Genomic DNA, 17,897 nt, shown 5'->3' on the forward strand with positions numbered 1-17,897 from the left:
TTACATCGATATCCGATAGGATAATAATTAAATGCTGCTTGTGCCTTGCAATTTTCCACAAAAATAATGTATATACGCTAATTATATATAATATTAAAACACGTGTGGCAATGTCAGAATATTCATTATCTTGATATTTTATATACTCATTAACAAAAAAAGTTAAGCACCTATAGAAAGAGGCGTTAAAATGAAAACTAAACGTGTGCAATGATAATGGGCATGCACGAAACTGATTACAATATCACTGCAAATGGAATTGGGAGTAACCCTTTGTATGGTAGATAGAATAATTGTCGGTTGTCTTCGTGTTTCTTTCACATCCTCTCTCGAGGTTGCTTGTTGTGTCTTCCAGACTCTTTTCGACGTGTGTGGGTCTTCTCACGTATCCATTGGTTCCAACACCCACAGTCACATCTGTACGTCTCAGGTGCCTGGCAATTGCACGAAACGACCACCCTGCTTCGCACGATGTAGCCCCTTTCGAACTCCGTCAATTGTCCGTAGTGATGTGGAATGCGTTTTCGAGGCATGTTATATATTAGCCCAGCTCTCTCTCTCTCTCTCTCTCTCTCTCTCTCTCTCTCTCTCTCTCTCCTCTCAGCACTGCACGCTTAATCTATTACACACAGTGCGTGTATGGCCGTTCTCTATATGTTACGATAATAGCAACAATTATGCTCTCTAATTATACTCTCTAATGATCAATTTAGCATGCATGTTTATTCAAACTGAAATCATTTGCACATCTACCTACGTAATTACACACCAAATTTCGATATTCTCCGGTAATTGCTTCTGGGTGCTTAACTTTTTTGTCAATAAATGTATTAGTCTCGAATACAAATGAAGGAATACAAATTAATGAGAGAAATCAATGTACAAGGTAGGAAATGGGTTAAACGGGATGTCGGTCGAGTAGCAAACACACTCGCTTGTACTACAAGTCCCAGGCTGAAACTCCACGAGAGAATTTCCGACGGTAAAACGATCAAGCGGGACGCTCACAATAATTCGCTCGCTCGATTAAACGTGAACGTATCACTCGCGATGATCTCCACTTTGAAACGGTTAAACGTGTTTCCGCCACGAACGATGCGTTCGATGCTCCCAGGCGGAGACTGTTTAATTACTTTCACCGATCCGTCTCTTATCTCGCATCAGTGAGAATTCAGCTCGGCTACCGTGGACCGTGGCGGAGAGAACAGCGGCGAAGGAAACGACACGAATTACGAGAAATCACACGCATGAATGAACGCAAAAAGGAGCAGCAGCGAGATGCCTCTCGGTCTCGACTATCTTGAATGCGATCCCCGAGCGGACCGGAGTCGGCTGATTACGGAGTGTGTCCACTTTACGAGTCGATTGCGACTCGATTGCGACCCTTGCTGCAAGTGCAGCGACTGCAGCGGGGCCCCCGAGTGCAGCAGTGGGCGTCGGCATTTTTTTTTTGCGGCACGTAATGCGGCAATTAACGCTTCCGCACTCCATAGGAAGAATTCCAACCGCGATAACAGACCGGATTTTGTCGGCGATTACATCTCAGGCGCGCTCGGCGGATACGATTTTTCTCCGTACGTACGGAGACGAGGGAAAAAAATGACACGCGCGTTAATCGCGTACCTGGCGCATTCACGCGTAACGCGAAACGCATTCGCAGGGGCGTTAATAAATGATGAGTGCAGAACCGCACTCGGAGCTAATTAAGTTTCATATATCAATACTATATACGCAACAAAAACAACCCAATGGGTTCCTGGGAGAGATTTGGAGCGGAAAGAAGAAAATACTTCGAGAGATATCCATCCTTTTACTACCTCTCCTATACGATCAAGAATGAATGATTGTAACTGCTTATAAATTCCAAATAATTCTATTGACATACTTTCCATTATTGTATTCAATTTTCTGATTATTCTAAATATCATATAAATGATATGAATATAATATTAATAACATGAATCATATAAAAACATATAACATTAATAATACAAAAATTAAAATATTTAATTAGAGAGATATATTTTCAGAATTATATTTTAAATAAAGTTAGTGATAAATGTTATACATCGCAAACATTAATGTTAACAATTAAAAAAATTTTCGATACTATAAACTATGTACATTGATTATTCATAATCTCAACCAACATGCAGCTTTAACATTACTGCAGAAAATTTCTCATCTCAACGATTATGCAGAGTTTTAATCAAAACGTACAGCTCTCAACAGAGCTACGGAAGATTTCTCGTTTCTATTGGAAAGAAGGAAGTAGCCCCTTAGTGCATGCGACAGATATCATATATACAGTCACGATTTGCCGCTGAACCGTCTCGCTCGTTCCGCCATCGATCACCGGGCGGAACGATTTCCCGATCGCGATTAATAACGCCACGATTACGCGATCCGCTCATCCGTGCGCGAGACGTTCGCGAGCGTGCTTCGGAAGGAGACACGCCACGAAATCGCAAGAAAGATCCCCGTCCAAGAGAGTGAGGAAATGGCGAAAGTCTTGAGGGGATTTAACGGAAAGGGAAAGGTGGAAAGTTACCGATATAAAAGTCAGCTTTCCGATCAACACTATAATTGTAAATGATAATTAATAGAAAATGTCTCTCGTGTTCTAAATCCGGCGCCGTCGAGACTCGAAAATCTTACTTTATTATTATTGCGGCCGAAGCGATTATGCATCGCGAGAAACGCGTGCTTAATCCTCGTAAATCGCACTTGATAAGAATTGCGAAAGGCCACGGCGTCATGATTCGGCGTCGACTTGGCTTTAAATGCCGACGATGGCGTAACGTGGATACTTGGATGTATCATGTGGACACGCAGTCCCGGACCTACAATTATACATCGTTAACCTCAATGAATAGATAATTAGCTAATCTACGGTCCTTATGAGACGTTATAAACCACGCGTTCCTTCCGCAATTGTGATAATCACCAGCAGCGAGCGACAGAATGAATCAAATTAAAAAATTATTTTTGTGCGACTGAAAGTATTCATTGCAAATTATGTTTATGACGAGAAATGTTTAGCAGCGAAAATTTCATGGTTTGTGAAAGCATTAAAGCGTTGCTGCGACACCGATGCAGAAATTGATATAATTGTAAATAACGCAATTTAGTTTACCGCCATTATATATCTCACTTCTATAATTCACTTTACGCTATATAATTAAAATTTAACTGGAATTTAGGTCAGTTTTATTAGGTATATAATACACAATTTAGGTCAGTTTTATTTTTTCACGTTCGTAATTACACAGTAAATTAAAAAATTGAATTTACAATTTTCTAGAATAGTAAATAACGTTAGTTAAAAAAAATCGGAAGAAAGATACGTGTCGTAAGTTTTTGTTCACTTTGATGTACGACACAATTAAAGACGCGAAAGTTCATTATTTCTCCGAGTAAAGTCTAAAAAATTGTGTAGATTATTTGTAGGAAATTGATATGGATCTCCTTTTCATATAAATATACTGATTATAAACGATCGCACAAAGCGCGGTTTTTAATTAGTCGTACTCCTGAAGCCGCATCATAATTTCTCAAATTGCTTGCCTGGCATTTCTCTATATATACGCACGCGTACATTTAAGTTGGTTGTTACGACCAAATGATCAACCACACGGAGCGAGTAACGGGCTCCGTCCATCAATCACATATAATACACTCGATGGTGCAAAAAGGTCGGATATCAAATCAGCCAAGTTGCAATTAACACGATTTGCTTCAACTCACATCAGTTGCTATATTGAGCAATTGAAGCCGAAAACTTTCAGATGTCAAATTAAAGAGTTACAAAATTATTTTGAGTTACAATTAAGAACTGCCTAAAGACGAAATAAAAAATATCGACGTTACTTTGTAACTATTATTTAAAAGGTATTGATATTTTGTTGCATTAATCCAAGTAGTCAATCAACTTCGCTAATTATATAATAAATAATTCATTTATTGAAATATAAATCTTTTAATTGCAAGAAAAAATTCAGTTTATTATCTGGAATATTATAGATAATATAAAACTATATTGCCGTTTTATTATAGCAGCAGATATTTTTTTATTAAAATATAAAATTAATTTATAATTTTTATTCAAGTTTAAATTAAATTTATATAAGCAGTTAACATTCAGTCAGATTTATTTCTATCCATAAAAAAATTATAAATGTAACAATGTACAACTAATCCAATTTGAAAGATTTTGTTAGACTTTTGCACATATTACAACAAACAAGTATACAAATAAAGGATTAATTATTCATTCCTAATATGTAAAAGAAAGGTTTCTTTTTTCTTGACATGTTAAAATTCTCCGACTTCAATTAAGGCGCGCATCTCGTAAAGATCTTCATCCAAAGTGAACGCGAAAGTGTTTTAAAATTAGTGGACACTCGTGGAACGCGTAATGAAACTAAACGACATAATGCCGAGAAGATCTTAATAGCGAAATAACACGCGGTCACGTAGCGAATCATTAGGACCCCCGCCGCGGTTGACAATAATGACAATTACGCTTTAATGACGCCCTCTGTATCGACACGTCGGAGCGCTATCTGTAATGATCTCTACATCATTATACTTTTCATCGTAAAAAAAAAATTAAGATGTTTAAGCATCAGAAACGACAGTAAGTCACTTTTCCCGCAGCATGCGGCGGTATTTATGTGTTATTTTCCCGTTTCTCCCAACATTTTTGATCGCGGTGAATATTGTACGTTCTTCTCGTTCATAAATCTTCTGGTTTAAAAACTTCACATTTTGCATCGATATCGAATTTAATTAGACGTTATTTAATTCCATAGCTTTTAACTTCTAACATTTAACAGAAAGAGAGAGAGTCTGAAAATGTTAAAACGGAGTTTCCTAAGATTAACTGAAGAGTAAGGTGTTCTAATTAACTTGCAGTTTCGGAAATCTTACTTCGCCGAAGTTACTTCAATCCAGCTTGTACTATTAAAATTAGAATTCGACGCTGCGAAATGCTCGCAGAGGCGAAATTGAGATAAGAGGGAAAATGATATATGTGGCATGCTCTGTATAAGCATTGGCATACCAGAAGATATATCGAACACGTGTCAGCGTATACGATCCGAGATACGAGATTGCGAGAGGCTCTCAATGTATGCCATTAGACTTAGGAATCGTGTGTCGATCCGTCGAATCGCGATGGAAAAGACGAGACTGGAAATCGAATAACGATTAGATTTACATCGACCATCGTAAGCATGTTGCAACACTCTCGCTTCAGCTAATAGCTTCATACGGATTTAGAATCGCGAAGCTATCTAGATCAATAAATATTTGAGTTTCCAATACATTGTAAGTCTTATGAAATAAAATATATAGATATATAACTAATTAAAAAACAGCGTTTCAAATATTAGATATTATTCACATGAACATTAGGTTGACATCTCCAAGGTAAAATTCACTATATAAATAAAATTAAGCGAATTTATATTTTCATCGTAAATAATTTTTCTTAATGATTAAATGCACAAAGAGAGAGTGTGTCATTATATCAATTATAATGTATTTAAAATTACAGTTTTCCTACACGCATCACATTTCTCAATCGTTATAAATAACACCGTCTTGCCGGATTAACAAAGTATTCATTTTTAGTGACAAGTTTAAAAACTCATATTATTTAAATTAAATTAATTATATATTTAGATAAAAAATATAATTTGAAATCAAGGATTACCGGCAAGTCAAAGCAGCTGAGAGTCACTGATCTTCCTGACTATAAGAGGAACAAGTATCGCGGCATCATGTGTGTGATTTTATTTAGGTCACGTGGCGCCGAAATTACAGCCCAACCGTGTCGTAGCTGGCGTGCTCCCGGGGAGCCAGATTCAGCCGTTTAATCTCTCAGAAGAGTTTCTCGCTACGATGACGCCTATAAACGAGATAATCGCTATCGAAAGCTGAAAAGGATCCTAAAGGGGGATTGTGGCGTACGAGAGAAAGAGTCCCGATATGCCCGGGGCATAACTCGTAGTTAAGGGGACGATAACATCGCCAGACGGTCATTTCTCCCGCTGCACCAAGCCTGTGCACCGAAGAAAGGTACGGGCTGCGAAAGGACGCACCTACGAACGATATCCCCGGACGTTTTTCGCGGGAGCGACCTTGAAGAGGACGGCGCGAGATTAACGCGAGTCAAGTTATCCAAGGTCGTGTTCGCCATCGCGTTCGCCATCGCGTTCCGCGCGATCTCGTGGACGTCTCTTTTTAGGTGACATTAAATTTATGTTAATGGTCATTCATCGTGCGACAGAATGCGGATTTCAGTTGTGTGATGTCTAAACGTCTTGCGATAGCAAGTCTCTCAAAAATATGCGCGTCTCTCGTTGCTTTAATAATTTAGAACCTTTCTTGCCGAACTTTCACAAGTATTTTATAATCTCTCTGTGATATATTCAAATTTTGAATTCATACTCCAATTGATTTATTTATTTGTGGTTTTAAACGATATTAAAAAATCAATTCGAACGAATTTATTTCAGACAAAATTACGCACACTTAGCTCATGTTTTATACATCGTTCGGGACGTCCAAGATAAACAAATGTAACAAACGCACATCGAAAGGCATTCGTTAGCGTAAAAAACCAGGTCGCTTGGTCCTAACTGATATCCAACCGATTCGCCGAGCCACGGAGATCCCACGAGAGGCATCGCGAAAGGCCACCACCGTGAAAGTGTTTCGCGATCGTGTCCCGACCAACCGTGCCGGCGCGCGGCGCTCGCAAATGCTCGCGTGTAGGCAGCACGGTAAGATACAGCATCAGCCGCATCTACGAACGAAAACGAATCGCGCGAGAGACGCGAGAGACGGTGGTTTTCTCATCGGGCTCCTCTCGGCTGCAGCGATAATAATTCAGCCATGAGTCGTAATGAAATGTTGGAATAAGATAAAAGATCGGAAGGCAGATTCGATCATAGGCTGCGTAGGATTATATAGAAGCTCGACATTATGATTAGAAATGAAATATAAAAGCAACAATAAACTATACGTATAAATATGCTAATTGAGACTATCAGTTGAACATCCATCGATTGCTTTTTTTATTTTGTTCGCGTTATTTTATCATTATTTTATCCTATGTATATATAAATTGTACATTCTTTATATACTTGCAGAATATAACAACACAATTATAAATTATAAAACTCGCACAGTATTTTCGTAACTTATTTTTAAAAATACTTAATATTTTTAAGAGAAAAAAAAAGAAATCTATTTGTATATCTGAAACAAGAAAAAGTAAAATGAATCTTTCTCTGTCGCGTTCTTTAGGATGAAATCCGTCATTTAGAGGCGACGAGTCCTCACTCCTCGACAGCAGACGAGTTTCCTCAGCATCCGGACGACCTTGGGGAGGTTCTGCGGGAGCTTAGCGTGGACAGTAGGCGGCCTGTGCGACGTTCCATTCCTTTCTGTGCGTGCACGCGTGCGTTCTAATACGCGGCTTTATCAATCGGTCGTGGCCCTTCGGAACATTGTGAAGAGACACGTCGAATGCAGCAGCGGCGTTTATGACGAGCGATGATGACTCAACGAGTTGCCGCGCGCGCTGTGCGTTGCTACCAGGCAACCAAATACGGTCTTCCCCGTTGGTGTTCCTGGACCAAACCGATCGACGACATTGATTCGTTCGAGGTCGTCACGAAGAAAATCGTTTCGTTATCAAGCGCGCAAGTGGAGATAAAGATCGAGATCACCGGCGATCGGGATAACCTCGAACGTACGCGTCTCGTGTTTCTTTTTTATCGTTTCCAGTTTCCTCTCGCGCTGTGGCTGAGCTGACAGACTGATCGAACGAGCACGTTTCAGATTGCTCCATCAGAGGATATCACAAATGCAAAGCTCTTAGTCTCGTGGAATAAGAGATATCGATTGAGACACATCCTCTTGAGAAATAGCTTCAACTACTCTAAAGTTGATAAAAAGTTTCCTTCTTTATATGATAAAATATCAATTAATCTATCGAATCCGATTCATTTTTAGATGTATTGAAAAGATGCTTTCAGCCGTTCTTTTATTTATATTTAACACATCATAATATTACAAAATAATTTATTTTTTTAGACTTCTTTAATTAACTCTTACAATTTTATTATATTATTGTATTAAAAAAATGTTACATCGTAGTTTTTACCGCATTAATTCACTTAATATAGATATACCAAATGAGCTTCACAAAATATTATCTACATATTTTTTTAATTTAAAAAATTTAAGTTTTACGCATTTATTATGCTAATATCGAGAATTATTCAGAAATTTTGTTATCCACATTCCAGTTCCAAGAAACAAAAATAAACTACATATTTATTCGAGACGTTGACAGCAATTAACATAAGATTTGTTTTCGCTGCTGTATGTAAGATTAAATTCGCTAAATTCAATAAATAATCAATCCCCGATAAAAGACAAAAATAATAATAAATTTATTTTCTTATCTGAAATATTGCTTTGATGAAAAACAGCGCGCAATTCCATACGATACGAATAAACAGGAAAAGTGGGATTCTTATATTTCAAATAGTACGAAAACCAGATCTTTGCTGTAAATAAACTTTTTAAAAACACAAGCAAGACGATTAATTTGCGAGTCGCACCACGTTCAGTCGTGAATTATGTAAAACATTTCATCGGTTTCTATGATTTTCCTGTTCCGGTTACCGTGGCTAAATACGCTCGTCCGGAAATAGTTTATTATTACAAAAAATATATAATGGAAACGTGCCGTTAAAAATTTCGCATTAGTTTAACAGGAAATGACTTTCTACAAAAAGAAAAATGATCATATATAAGCGCGCGTTGCGTAGATTGTTAAATGGCATAGGTATATTTCATATTAAACAAGTTTATATTTTATATTTGGAACGGAAAGAAGTATTAAAATATAAAATATTTTCAGATAGAAAAACCTTAAGTTAAAAGAATGCTGCAAGTCATTGATCACCTACTAGCTCACGTAATCTTTTTTTTCTTCAGAGTCGTTCAATTATTGAATTAAAGAGAAATCATTAATAGATATTATACATTATTAAAATAACGAAACTATTCTCTACGAAATATATTATAAGCATAATGTAGAAACACTATTTTACAGAAAGATATGATTCTATCATTGACATTCAAGGAGATTAGTGTATATATATATAACTACAGTTGACTCCACGTGCACAGTTATCAGAATAATACGCGTAACAATGCAATAATCGACCCCATCGGCCTTGTAACCGTCCGTCGCGAAATTCAATTTATCTCGGACCACCCGGTAGCGGTTATCCACTTACGAGTCCCTGTTAACGTCTGCCATGCCAATCCGCCAGTGATGATGTTTTATTATACACAATCGGTTCGTCTTTAAATAATCGCCTCAGGAAAATCTTACCGGTATCGATCAAAAATCGATCTCAAAAGAGATATAAGAGATAAAAGAGGATCCCCAAACTCGGCGAGAGCTAAAACTTTCCCATGGCGATCCAATTACTCGCGGCAACGCGAACTTGGATTTGCGTCATTGGTTTACCGCAGACGTCCGTTCGCGTATTTCCAAACGACGAACTCTTGAGAGAAAGAACAGAATCTTCGATTAGCATAGGTTTACAAAACCGAAATCTGCGAATTTATTTTTCAACCCGGAAGAGATCCCGCGAGAGAAAAAGGCCTCGCCTTAAAATTACAAACTTTACTCTCAGTTATACTATCAAACATTTGTCTAAAATGTATTGAACTAAAATAGAAGTACAATCGTGAACAGAATACAAAAAAGTTTTTTGTATAACATTCATTATTTATATAACATTGTATATCATTACGCATAAAGATTTTTACTTGAAGACGTTGCTTTTAGCACCAATTTAAATTCCCGGATTATAAATCAAATATAAAGCTAAAATACTTATATTAACCTTGAATCAAATAATCAAATAGGAGAATTGTAAAAAGGAAAAAATATATAAAAATTAAAAATAATCAAACCAGAAACCACCATACTTAATTCTATTTTGAATACCGCGGTTTCGCCAAGAATCAAGTTAGCCGAGTTTTGTAAAAATGATTATTAATAAAAAAAATAAAGGAAGTAGTCTGTTAAAAGGTATCAAGTGGCTCTTTCTAAAGTAAAGCAAACTTATTGAACGTTACGTAAGGTGATCATTCGTCACTCGCTTTAATTTACTCCGACTTGTTACATAATTAGAGGCAAATAAAGTATAAATTTTTTTACTATTGGCACAGAATGAGTTTTGAAATATATTTCATAACGAGAATATTTTTAAGTTTTCAGTAGGTTTAAAGGAACAACGTGTCTTCACTGCAAGCAAAAAATTGTTAATCGAGACCTCTGTGTAAAAAAATTAATTTAGTGATTATTTAGCTAATATTGATTTCTGATTGCTTTATAAGAAAATGTGATGCCAATGTTGGATTCAGGGTTCAAAATTAGGGCTATATATAGCATTGATTCCGAATCAATATTTTATAAAATCTTGAAATTCTGTATTGTACTTCTCTGATATGCTGTACTCGATGTGCCAACGCGATTACTCGAGGATTATTGAAGATAAGAAAAATAAAGGCACAAACTATCTCCTCTCACTTCGCTTTTTACTATGCTACATTTCTTTTGTACATTCGCTTCTAATTCTGTTCTGCTGCAAGTCTAATGTTCGCAAAACGAGAGTAAAACGACAATCAACGGTAGTTTAGTTGACAGACTTAGTGAAAGCGCTTTCCGAGAATCGGCACCATTTTCATAAGTTTCCAAGGCAGACCCATGGTTCGTTAATTTGCCAAATTGCCAGGTTGCGCGACCGCTAAACGAGTTCTCGGACAATGTGGTGAGATTAATGTCTTTTTATAATCTCTCCCCATTGTTTCTCAGCGACGTAGTCGTATTATACTAACAAAAGCCAAACTAAGACTAAAAAAAACGTCATGGAGTACCGTCAAAAACTTTCATTTGGACATTGAATTTTAAGAAATCTCAAAAATAATTTCGATTCTCGCAATTCGTGAAAAAGCTATAAGTTAAAAAATAAACTTAAAGCTGTGAAACCATTTAAGTTTACTTGAAATATGTGGTTAAAAAAATGAGTTAACTGTCGAAAGTGCTACTATCGATATTCAAATGTTTTTACATCATTATTGTTCATAACGCGAGAGTTATTTGATGTTAACTTGATTTAAGTTGACTACTGTCGACTTCGACACTTTTATTACGACGATAAAATACGCGCGTACATAATTAATTTGTCACGACAATTCGCCCGACGATATCTGCGCCATTGAAATAGTCCCCGCGCTAATCGTGCTAACTCGTGCCATTTATTGGTTACACAACACCGTTACGCGTGCATAGCAGTTCCTGGGAACGAGATCTAGCGTCATTTTTCACACCTGCACTACGACAAGTAGATCGCGCTTATTACATAGATTACATGGATAAGGAATGCACGCAAGCAAGCAATAAATAATGCGAAATAATAACGATATCTCAATGAAAAACGGAAAGATTATCGATAGTGCCAATCCTCGTTTTCAGTCTAAAATATCTCTTTCGCGCTCAATTACAGCTTTGCCAGACGAAGCGGAGCTTCGACATGACGCTACTTTCCTGTCAGCCTTCGCTCGTTCTCGTTGAAATTAGGATCATTATTTACGCTTCGCACGATCAAGCAAAAAGAGCAATGCGTAACGTGGTAATGAAATTCTATCCTTGTTCCAGCTCAGAAAAACGCGAAGAAGTTGTGTGTTGGGTGTGCATATATGTGCATTAATATTTTAATTTATAAAATCATAATCATGCATCTGTTCTATACGTATAATTATGTATAAATAAAAACGCACATGTATCTTATAATGAACATCCACATTACGGCTATTATATTAAATATTATTCGAATTATATTATCAAATGTTATTTAATTTTATTTAAATCTCGTATGAGAATATTTAATTCGTACACATTTCTCTTTATAACGTTCTTCTGATATATATAATTTCAGTTTGCGATAACTCGTAAATTCCAGATAATTATGGTCGTAAATGCCTAATAAAATAATTTATACTACATTTTAGACTAAATAAACTGCATAAAAGATGAGCGATAAATAATATTTTTATTTCCTACCAGATCTTTTATTCGCGTAGTCTAAACTTGTCGAATGTGTTTACTCAAACACATTGCGATAAAATAATCATTACGTCTAATCATAAAATATTTAGTTATCTTATCCATCCCATATATGTATATTCAACGCGAATTAATCTTCAGAATTATAGATTTATCTTTCTTCTGTGTAGCGTATTGTACGCTTTGTCTTCCTTCCAGATTCTTTTTGCTGAACTCGCTGCCGCCGAATTCGCTGGCATAATCCCGATCACTTTTTACACCACGATTATATCACGAAAAAAAACGCGCAGTGCGCATATGTTTTGACACGGTACCGTATTATGCAAGCGTCGTGAAGTAGATCCCGCAGTTTTTGTCAGCGAAAAAGAGACTCGGCAAGTTTCGCTGGCGCATGCACTACTGTTTCGTTGTCGAAGCGATTGATACATCGTGACGCAATAATGTTTACGCAATTCCATAGCGCGAATTAAGGGGCTCGATCAATTTGCCGCAATAAATCGATCTTTTACAGTGTCTGTGGCTCGTAATTCTCATTATCTCATATTAATCTCGAACCTAATCCTCGAATTGAACTGATAACACTCACACAGTTGCACAGTTAGCGTTAAGTATCGCGTAAAATTTCTAATTTAGAAACTATTATAGCCACATCGAAAATGCTTAAATATTTTCCAAGCGAGTTAAGCTTTAACTGACTGTGCAAGATCTTGTCCCTGCAAGAAATGTAAATAATATTGTCTTACTACCTAAAGTGTCCTAAAGAAGAAGTTAAAAATTTAATCTGCGTTTTTTACCCTTGAATTTCAATGTTTAAGATTTAGTTTTCATCACCATGTTGCGCATTAAAGATAACCATATTTAAAGTCGAAACGTGTGTTTATCTCTCATCCTTGTTACTAATTTATAATTATATTTTAAGCACGTAATATATATACCTATCTTTGTTCGCTAGCCTTTTCTTCTTTTATACTGTTTTAAAAATTCAATCACATTAATTCAAGCGTTAGATGAAGAAATTACAGTTCCAGCAAAGCAACAAATACTTTCAATTTCTTCAGTGAGCTGAAATGAAATGCACCTGCGTTCGCTCAATTCTAATAATCACTCTATTTACGAACTTTTACGCAGAAATTGTCGAGGTCATGAGATCGATACTTTCACTCGTAATATTAGAGTCAATGCCTCTCATTTGCCGTTGATTCCGGCTCGAGTCGTTTTTATCCATATCCTGCATGCCCCATCCGGTATATATCGATATATAAATTTTCACTGCGATAGCGCAGTACGAAATCAGTTTTGCGGCGTATGCAGCAGAACCGTTAAGGCACTTTCTAATAACGGGGTGGTGGCTCGATATAATCGCCCAAGATTACACAACTTTGCGGCGCAGCAATGAGCGCGACTATTCGCGAAATCTATTATGTGGCTCAATGGCGAAACGAGTAATTTTGCAGGATGCCGGAACCACGGCATTTCCATCTTGCTCTATCGCTGCTCTGTTATACCTGGCGTCACGTGCGTCAGGTCGACAGAAGTCTCGGTTGTGCTGTTGCGCTCGTGATGAAAGTGTGTCGTGACCAGTCGCGCAATGAGCTACCCGAGACAATTGTGACACTTATGAAACGCACGCGATAAGCACGGGCGACGTAGTTTACGTGCTCTCTCGTGCCGCCTTTTAACCCCTTAACCCGAGGATAGCGCCGAGATACGTAATTTGTCTCAACAACCTAAAATCGTGTTGACTTTCCCGACGTTTTGTTCAAGTTCGTCGAAATTAGGTTTTGCTCTTACGATTCGATGAACAAAAGTACTCTGCTTTGTTGATATTAGTAAATCAATTATACCCTAACTCCACCCTGTATAATTTTCTGCATAATTTCAGTATAATTTTTATATATCAAAAACAAGCTTAGATAGATTTTTCTTGTATACAATAAAATGAACTTTTTTACGTCGCATCGCCATCGGTTGAAAAAGTTTATCCGATTATCGCGATATATCGATAAATATTTATGAATAGGGTGTAAAATACAGCTAGCTAGTGCGAACATTCGCGCCATGACAAATCGCAATGCTATTCACGAGACAATCCCGGAAGTAGCCGTACGGTATTTATTTACACTCCAACTTAACGGCCCATAATCGATCTCGTCACAGTTACCGATAAATCTTGCTTTTCAGATATAATATAAAACTTTAAATTATTATTGGACTATCGTATAGTTAGACTTCCTCGATGCCAGGAGAGAGAAAGATAACCCGCAATTCTTCGCAGCAGTTCTGATAATAATTTATAAACGCGAGAGAGAACATCGTTACCGTGGCACCGAGATTTTTCAGTGAAGATAGGATCTCGCGACGGATTTTCAGGTCCGAGTCCTTTCGTGATTGAATCGTTGCGGCGGGACCTGACTTCGCGGTAAATTTCGTGGCGATCGGACACGCTGGCCTGGAGAAGAGGAAGATTACCGCCGAAAAGAATGGCCGGCGGCATTGCTCGCTCTCAGAAAACCACATACTGTGCAGCGGTCTGTGACGGCCGGCGCGGCACGGCGCGGGCAACGGTGTGGAACGCCAAATAAATCACGACGTTCACGCCAAGCCGAACTACTCATCCTGGAAAAAAGCCGCGATTTTTCTTCCAACTGTTAATCCTTTCGCGAATGCCGCGGTATACAAGTACGTCAAGTCTGCGGTCCAATTAAACAACTTTCAGTAAATTAACCTTCTTCAGCCTGTGCAATAATTGTGATTAGACCGCATTTATACGTGTCACTACATGGAAACGCGTTTTCTCTTCAAAAATCTCAGACGAAAATATTTAATAAAATGGAGATTTAATGTTGCAAAAATGTGTACTTCTTACAACTCCGTAATTTATTTAAGCAATTAATCAGATTAAAATGTATATGTTTAATTGTTGTAAACTATTCGACCTTTTCAACAATACTTTCGTGATAACACTTCGTGGCGTTCCGTATAGTGAATCCCTATAAGTGTAATTCAAAAAGTATCTATTAATAATTTCTTTTATACATATATGTACAAAAAATAATGTCTTTGTTTCATCCTCGCATTTATTCGCGATGTGCAATATTCACCTGAACACTGATATGTCAAGAAATATAACAAACAATGAGACCTTTCATTAATTTTTTTTATAATTATAATATATTAACATATTGACACACATCACTTTATTTACGTCATGCAACGCATCGATTCAACAAATATTATGTATTATTTTCGTAAGATGAATATATAGTTTACCTCGAAATAACAGGTCAATAAGTTGATGCTCACAAATATATTTTTATAAGTAAGTATTTGAATCAAACGCAAAATATAATTGTATATTTTACCGTGAAAGTTTCGATGTTATCGCCAAACCGAGACGATCGTCCAGCGTATCGACGTTTGCACAGCTTTATCGCGAAGCCTGACCTTACGAAACCCCGGAAAAGCAGCGGTCGCGTGGGAGATGATAATTTATCGCGATAATACTGTCTATTGAGAAATGAAAGGGATTCTCGGAAACGTAAATTGGTATAGAAGAAGATTAAACGATCGCTGTGTAAAGATGAGATCTGTATACAAGCCACTCTATTTCTAAAACAAATAGACGCAATAATTTTCCGTAATGTGTAATAGAAAAACTATCCCTCGTTATAAATTACTGATATTTTTCTTCCAACATTTTATATATACATATATGATGTATACCGTGCCTTCCTTTGGAACACCACGAAGCATCATGAAATATTATCGAAACGATCGAATTCAGCGAAAGAAGTGGCCAACACGCGCGCGCGCGCGAATAAAGCGCCGGAAGTGGCCAACTGAACTGTCGGATAATGGTCGGTCGGGTCACTGACACTTTCCGCATAAAAGTTGTCCGGCCCGCGCGCGCGGAGAAGTACGTGTAAGCTTAAGTATACGGGCGTAAAAAGTAACGGGGCCCTGCTGAAAAGAAGTCGACGAAACAACCTGTAGCGAATCGCGCGGCGGCCCCCTTACCTCGTTGTCCTTGTAGGGACCAGTTTCTCGGTCGGTCTTGTCCAGGCACTTCGAGAAATCTCCCATGTTTCCTCGTGATGCGCCCTTTCAAATTTAACTGACAGGCACAAAACGAAATGAATGACTGCCATTCGCGGTAAGTATTTCCGCGACACTCCGCGTGAGTCATACGGCGCAAACCTGGCCATCAATGCCACGAACATTCACGGAGAAATCGGAGAAGACCAATGTCCGCGAATATTTAACACGCTACCAGCTATTTCTTTTGGACGCAAGTTAGTATTAATTTCTAATTAAGCTTAATTAAAATTAATTTGCCTGTCCTCCCTAGAAGTATCTTATCTTTGCTGACCTATCTCGGAAATATTATCTGATACCTGGAGAACAGAATTCCTATAATCTCGGTAATCATCTTCAACGAGAACTAACGAGACAAGTTTGTCATTACGTGACTGCGAACAATGAGGATTTCCGCGAGTGAAATTTCGAGATGGGAAACACCGTCGCTCGGGAACTGTACAACCGTAACGTCGCGCTAATTACTATTTTATTTAGCCTAGAAACCGTCGCGAAGTAACAGAAAATTATTCAAGTCTATTGTATATTATACATGCCCATTTCCCAAGCTTCCCTATCGGGATATGCTATTAATATTGTTGCACTTGTGACTTACACCTACAATGAAAATCGTCCTGGCGCTATGTATTTAGTATAACGAGTAAATGATATGTAATTGCCTAATTTCTAAGCTTCTCATCAGAATATATTATTAATGTTGTTGCACTTGTGAGTTACACTTCAATGAAAATTATTTTGACACTATGTATTTAACCAAGTAAATCATAAACAGTTTAATTCCTACAGGAAATTTCAATGTAATAATAAATTAACAAATTCTGTCCAGTATTAACGTCAGCTCGTCTTAATAATTGATTTAATATGTTTCGCATTTCGGAAAATCATAATCGGCTCTTTTTCTTTACAAATTAAACGAATTCATCTCTTTTTATGTATACATATTATTTTAGCAATAACATTTAATGTAAGTAGTGCAATTATCAGCGTATGAGTAACACGTGTGTAATAATCATAACAATAAACATAAAATAACAAAAATGTGCAACACCAGCATATCTCGTGCGTCTTAATTTAATTAATATATATCAAAATATATTAGTTTAATAATGCTGAAAAGCAGTGCTAGTAAAAGTAAACAAACTAAATTTATTCGCTATAATTAAACGAAAGGATGCACAGAAGGGTGTTCTAGCAGGGGTAGTTTTATCTTAGGCGCAACAGAAGCATTCTCCCCTCTCGATGGCAACCTCATTTCCATGGTAATCGAGTAGCCGGCAGTTAAAATGACCGTGCAATCGACGAAACGATTTACGAGGTCGATGATCATGACGGTAACAATGTGCGGTCCATAAAAGCGCCCACGTGTCCATCCGCGCCGCGTTTCGCCAGCCTTTTCTTGCGAGGCGAAGAATCGCGCCGGGGAAGATATTTACGAGCCCGCGACGCAACAACGTTGCTTAGCAGCTGCAGCGCCGCTAGTTTATCATTAATCCTACAATCCTACGAGAGACTCGCATTATGCCGACGGGATTCATTTATCTTTCTCGCAACGAATGACCGCAACAGGGAATTTCGGCGCGAGATCTTTTTTTGCCCAGGAACCCTCGACGCGACGTTTTACATCGTGAGAAAT

At 37.6% G+C, this 17,897-nt stretch overlaps 1 protein-coding gene across 4 annotated transcripts in view; it reads right to left on the reverse strand.

Annotated features, from left to right (window-relative positions):
- The window catches only part of Ssh (Protein phosphatase Slingshot), a 113,769-nt gene that overhangs the window by 36,712 nt on the left and 59,160 nt on the right, over window positions 1-17,897 (reverse strand). The gene's annotated exons all lie outside the window — the stretch shown is intronic.

This window comes from Temnothorax longispinosus, chromosome 3, assembly GCF_030848805.1.
Source record: "Temnothorax longispinosus isolate EJ_2023e chromosome 3, Tlon_JGU_v1, whole genome shotgun sequence".
NCBI classification, from domain to species: Eukaryota; Metazoa; Arthropoda; class Insecta; order Hymenoptera; family Formicidae; genus Temnothorax; species Temnothorax longispinosus.